The 6,427-nt window shown below is 36.6% G+C and overlaps 1 protein-coding gene across 3 annotated transcripts in view; it reads left to right on the top strand.

Annotated features, from left to right (window-relative positions):
• Positions 1-1,711: 1,711 nt before the first annotated feature.
• lingo2 (leucine rich repeat and Ig domain containing 2) overlaps positions 1,712-6,427 on the top strand; it is a 268,557-nt gene continuing 263,841 nt past the window's right edge. For 2 of the 3 annotated variants that reach the window (XM_084133264.1, XM_084133263.1), the window contains exon 1: positions 1,712-2,291. The gene's annotated coding sequence lies outside the window, so the exon portion shown is untranslated. Of the gene's footprint in view, positions 2,292-2,339; positions 2,406-6,427 lie in introns of those variants that run through there. The other variant, XM_084133265.1, reaches the window with a different exon arrangement.

Genomic DNA, 6,427 nt, shown 5'->3' with positions numbered 1-6,427 from the left:
ACAGTACAACTTATTTGATTGCATTGAAATTATAGGGAAGTTTATTGGTATATGTATGTATGTGTATATGTGTGTGTGTGTGTGTGTGTGTGTGTGTATATTTGTATATGATATGATATTATATTATATTATATTATATTATATTATATTATATTATAATGTATATATATTATGTGTATAATATATATATACATACATGCATACATTCACACACACAAAAAGGTGAACAACATTTTCTATATCTGATAATTTTACACATTTTATTATAGGTTAATATGAATGAATAAATATGCTATTAACAGCCATTACTCCAGTCTTTAGTAACGTGTGGGCTTACTATGCGTAAAATGCGCAGAAGCAGCATTTATTTTGAATATATATATATATATATATATATATATATATATATATATATATATATATATATATATATATATATATATATATATATATATATATATATATATATATATATTATTATTATTTATTTTTTTTTATTTTTTTTTATTATTTTTTTTTGAACATTACAAATGTCTTTACTGTCACTTTACTGTCATCAATTGAATGTGCCTTAAAGTGTAAATTTCTTTAAAATAATGATAATAATAATCTTACCGAGCCAAAAACATTTGAATGTTAATGTAATTTAATTTAATAATGTTAGTTCATTTTACCTATGTTGACTAATTGAACTTTATTGTTAAGAGTTAAAAAAGTCCCTTTTTGATAATTCCGGGGTTCCATTCCATCACTTTTCAAAAGAGGGGAAAAATATAGAGATACATATTACAGTGTTAATTAGTTTTATTTACTGCCAAGGTTATATAACACAAAGTATAGCATTATAAATGTATATACATTTTTTTAAATATTTCTTATATTTTACTAGATTTGCGATGTTCATTACTGTGGAAACGCGTCATTACATTACGTGAAAAGCGTCCTTTATACTTCAATCTAAAGTGTGTAATTTCTGTGCCACTCCCACTGGCAGAATATATTTCTCAAAATAATGACTATAATGTTTTCAATCAGGTAAGGCCCAGATACAGCAAGGCTCTTTTGCTTTTTCATACCATTGTTCAGGCCAATCCTCTTTTTGTTTTTTTTATCAGTTCTGATGCTGCCTCTCATTCAGTAGCCCCCCGGAGGCTCTTTTCCGTGCATATGTGTGTCGAGGCGATAAGGGAATTGGCAATTTTGTTTATGCTGCTAATTATATGATTCCACGGTTGCTGTTCGATGCGTATTGTCCTTGCTTCCTGGTAAGCGCTGATCTGCTTGCTTCATCTGCTTCTATTTTCATCTACCTCCTCAATCATTCTTGACAGCTGGCCAACACTGAATGGTGACCCTTCCGTCGGTGCAGCCAGAGTCGTCTCCTTGGAGGGGTTGGTGGTGTGCTTCCTCAGGAGACAGGAACAGCTGTGAAGAGCATTCCCTTCATTATCACTCAGTCCTTTTTTGCTGTTATTTGCATTTTCTCCTTTGCATATGGAGCCACATGTTATTCCTGCTTAGGAAAGTAGGAAGCGATTCTTTATATTTGACAACTCCAAACACAAATGCAGTAATTGTCAGACTCTCATGCAGTGAGAGAGTGAAAAAAGGGAGGGAGAGATGGATGGATGGAGGGGGTGGAAAGAACTGTGAGAGGGAGGGTGAGCGTGTGTGTGCATATGTGCAAGCTTGTGAGAGAGAGAGAGAGAGAGAGAGCGCTATGTTCAATACTCTGAGCATCTAGACATTGTGCCGGGTGGGAGAAGAGACAATTAAATCCACAATCCAGAAAAATAACTAACACACGGATTAAACACAGAAGGTTTGTGCGGATTGTGCGTGCAAGTCTGAAAGTTCTCCGGGATGCAAACGCTCGTGGAAGATGAGCTAAGTGGAGCTGTGCACGGCAGGATTCTTCGAGGTTGGAGCGCAGCTGCTTCCTACAGCCACTGACGGGAGGACCTTGCGCAAGAGGAGGAGAGCTGCCTCCGTTTCTCTCTCTCTCTCTCCCTCTTTTCTTTTTCAGTCTTGCAGAGATAGGCAGCATCCCTTAGACTCTACACTGAAAACAGAAGACGTTCAAGAAAAAAAAAATAACGGAGGAGAAAAGGACGGGATTATAAAAGCAGGGAGTAATAAAGGGAAATCTGAAGCAAGGACAAAAAAAAAAAGTGTTCGTCAGAAAGGCTCTCGTTTGTTGCTTTGCGAGGGCTAAACTGAAGAGATTTGGGTCGTGCATTGCTTTGCTTCAGCCAGTCTGTGGAGTATAGGATCACAAATAGCATTTCAAGGTAAGATGTTAGTCAAGTTCAATGTCTTGCATGTGCGACCAAGTACAATTCAGGTTTGAGAGAGCTGATGTTACTGTTCCAAAACGACTGCTGAAGAGGAAATGAGGGCGGAATGTAAGTCAGAGTTGTTTTTTGTGAACTATTTACATAAATTGTTCAGTTTAATGAAAGTTAAAGGCTTTGTGAATGTTACTCAGATGGTGCCGTGCAATTTAATTGATGCTTAGGTCTGGCGTTAAAAACATGATTTATTCCTTCGCACCTTGGCGGATATTACTGGGGTGTTGGGGGACAAAGGGCATAATTACAGTGCGAGACAGTCCTCATTTTGACAGGATCCCCCATTCGTCGGAAATAGAGGTGAGGGGTTGGGAGGAGGGGGTTAACACCAGCGATATGTAATTTTGAGGGGGAATATATAAATCTACACTAAAGATGATCTCGCAACTTTAGAGTTGGTGACCAAATGATTGTTGTTGTCTCTTTTTTTTTTCATGCACTCGATGTAATTACTTTTGCTGTCACTTCTCCCACGAGTTCAGCCGCGGCTTCTTCGCACTAAGCAATTTGGTGGCTTTCTTCTGAACACTTTTTAGAAAGGAGGGGTGTGAAAATGCAAACAGAGATTGAAGGTCTGATGAAGAGGGTTTGACAGCCTCATATCTATGCTGCTGCTTGACGCAACTGAGGCCAGATGGAGAGGGGCAGAATATTAATGTTTTGTTTTTTTTGGCAGACTGAAGGACAGGCATTCGGGTTTGGGCGTGAATGTCCCAGACCTTCGTGGAGGAGTGTGTGTGCACTCCCCTGACGGTAGTGGACAAGTGGCCCCCCTCCTTTGTTGGAGGGACTGAAATATTTATCATTGCATGCACATCCTGTCTGCACTGAAATATTTAAAATAATTGAATAATAAATAACCCTGGCTATTGAAATTGGTCCCTCTGTTATCCTGTCCATAGTGATGATTCTGTCTGCTCATGTTACCAGTACTCCCATGACTTTGCCTGCAGATGAAACAGATTAGGTGGTCTGTTAATGTGAGGAGTTTACAGAGGAAGTATCTGAATATGACAGTGATTCTCATTATATGTCCGTGTGAATGTTGATGTGTGATGAACAATCTATCTTGGCAGTTATACATGGCTGAATTCAATCGAATTGAGAAAGAAAAAGAAAAGCGAGAGGGCGGTGATGTCTGTGTGTTCTGTGTCTTTGATGTTTTATTAAGAGCTAACTGGGCAGAGTCGCGCAGTCCTTGGATTTGCTGATTTGTGTTTGAAGAGGCAGCTCAGAATTTTAGACATTGTCTTGATTTACAGTTGCTTTTCTTAGCTTTTTTTTTTTTTTTTTTACACTCACAATCCTTGGCATATATGGTCTATATTGGGATATATATAATTAACTTTTCCATATATTGTTTTTTTTTTTCCATTCAAACAATCATTAATTGTGATTTTGCAAATCATATAGTACAACAAATGTATAAATAGAGTAATTGCTATGCGACAGCAGTAGAGTAGTCTGCCTGCCTGCTGTTATGAAACAGGCCTTCGAGGGTATTGGATAGAGATGAGAATGCACCGGCAGATGTAGTCACAGAAAAAGCCTTTCGTTGCATTGCCAGGACTGCTTGTTCCCAGTGTAGCCAGATGCATCAACACATGTGCCATTGTGAGGAGGTTTGCCACTACATGAAGCTGAAGCTCAGCCATGCCTGAAGGTGCTCTCATGGCCATCTCGATAACTTTGTATGTTAAATGTGTTGTTTGATGGTGGAAAAGATTGGGTAAGGGGATGATAGATGTCCTGTGAACCTGAATGTAGGAGGCAAGGTCACTGCAATGTACTCTGAATGCACAAAGATGCTTTGATTGTGTACTTGATTGATTTTCTTTCAAATATTATTTCAAGTCCAAGGTATGTCGCTTCGCTCTGGATACGCAGAGAATTACACTGGGTAATGAAAAGGTATTTCTTTTCAGTGCACTCATAAACAAGCTGACACTGACTGCCATTGCAAACATGATGTCTCAATTGCATTCCTGTCTGGCCAGATACACGCTTCATGCAATTACACAAACGCAGCTAAAAGAAGAGCTAAATAGCCAAAGTTGGTTTTCTGGTCTAGTTTAACCTGGTTTATCTGGTCTCTTTGCATGGTCAAGCTGGTTTAGCCAGTCTGACAAGCTGTCAAGTGTCTAAAACCACTCTAAAACCAACAAAACAGACCATCTTAGGCTGGTTTAATAAATGTTTGGCAGGATGGACAACACATTACAAATTTGCAGTCTCATTTTGCATGCATATTGTGCAATTGTGTGTTTCTTTGGCGGTAAAAATCTTAGTACTCAAGGGGGTGATAGTTATCCTTCAAATGTCTGTATCATTAAACCAAATTTTCTATTACACAGACGAAGATTCATAAATATGAGTTTTATATGCTTACATTACAGTTTGGCTGATGTTTTCATTTGGAGCGAATTATAATGTATTCATAGTGTTGTTTGTATTTTTTTTTCCTAGGAATCGAACCTGTGACTTTGGTGTTGCTAGCGTCATGCTATAAATAAATAAATAAATGCATAAATATTCTGATTCAATAATACTCTGTTTCAGTATTTTACTTCAAAATTTCAGGTTTAATTGAATGTGTTACTTGCTGTTTCTTCGTGAAATTTTCAAGCAATTTCTGAGTAAAAATTATTTTCTTTTTTTTCTTCTTTTTTTTGTGGTGCCTTTGAAAAAAAAGTTTCCACATTCTAGGGCAACAAAAACATGTCATTTACATCAAAGGGAGACCAATGAGATTAAATATACAAACCTTCAGTAGTACAAGAGCTCTTGCTACCTGAAAGAGATGATTCAGCCACTGTAACTATATTTATAGTGAGTCCATTAAGAGATGAAAAAAAAGAAAAGAAAATCAATGCTCATTGTTCTGTCAACATTTGTTTTCTGTATTTTGGAGACCATGACCTTTAGCGGAGTGACTCTTACCTTCTCACAAGAGAGCTTGGATGACTCTGTCACAGGGCTTCAGATCATTAGTGCACATCAGGGTGATGTTATGTTGGCATGGCCACCACAAAAACAGTCATGCCTCCTCATTGCCGCCAGTCTAAATAACAGGGGGGAAAAAATTCTAAATTGAGCACTGGCCCCATCTGCTATCTTTCAGTATTGTTGATTTGATCTCTAAGGCAAGTGTTGGCCATTGAATGACCGGAGAAATGTATTGCACATAGACCAATTTTAGCAGGGATTTGGCACTACTGCTACTCCTTTGATTATTACACTTACATCCCTCTGCTTTCTGTCAACATAAACATATAAATCAATGTATTTTTAACACATCTGGATGGTATATACAAACAGATGGTGGCACTAATCCTCAAGGATCCCTAAAGTCTGCTGGAAAACAAGCTGGCACTATGCACATGACGTTAGCAAAGTTCTGCCAAATTTTGCAAAGTGTTTAAAAATATATTAGGTGATCTTCTTAAAAAGGACTTGTATGACATCCTGGTAAAACAGTGGTACTACTGCATTTATTTCAGAATTTTAAATTTAAATGTGTGTATAAAAATGTGTTAATATACACTGCTGTTTATTAATGTTTGTAAAACAGTAATATTGTGAAATATTATTACAATTTAAAATAACTGTTTTCTATTTAATACATTTTAAAATGTAATTTATTTGTGTGATTACCAAATCTGAATTTTCAGCAGCCGTTACTACTGTTTTCAGTGTCACATGATCCTTCAGAAATCATGCTAATCATTTAGGGCTTAAGAAACATTTATTATGATCAATAATGAAAACAGTTTTTGTTGCTTCATATTTTGCTGAAACTGTAATACACAGTATAAAAAAGTTAAAATGTTTATTTGTATGCAAAAAATAAAACTCCAATAATAAATGAATTAATTAATTAATAAAAATTTGGATACAATGATCAAGTTGAAATCCTTCCATCCCATTAAATTGTACTGATAGCTTCTGCTAAGTTTTATACAAAATGCCCTATCCAGTCTGTTACATTAATAATTCTGCATGTTGTTGCACTTAAACAGTTCATGGTAGGGCTGGGCAATATGGCCAAACATATTATCACAATATTCTTTCCATAT

Source organism: Abramis brama, assembly GCF_963993115.1.
Source record: "Abramis brama genome assembly, chromosome: 13".
NCBI lineage: Eukaryota > Metazoa > Chordata > Actinopteri > Cypriniformes > Leuciscidae > Abramis > Abramis brama.
The sequence above is the reverse complement of the archived record's forward strand: the minus strand, read 5'-3'. Positions and strand labels throughout refer to the sequence as shown.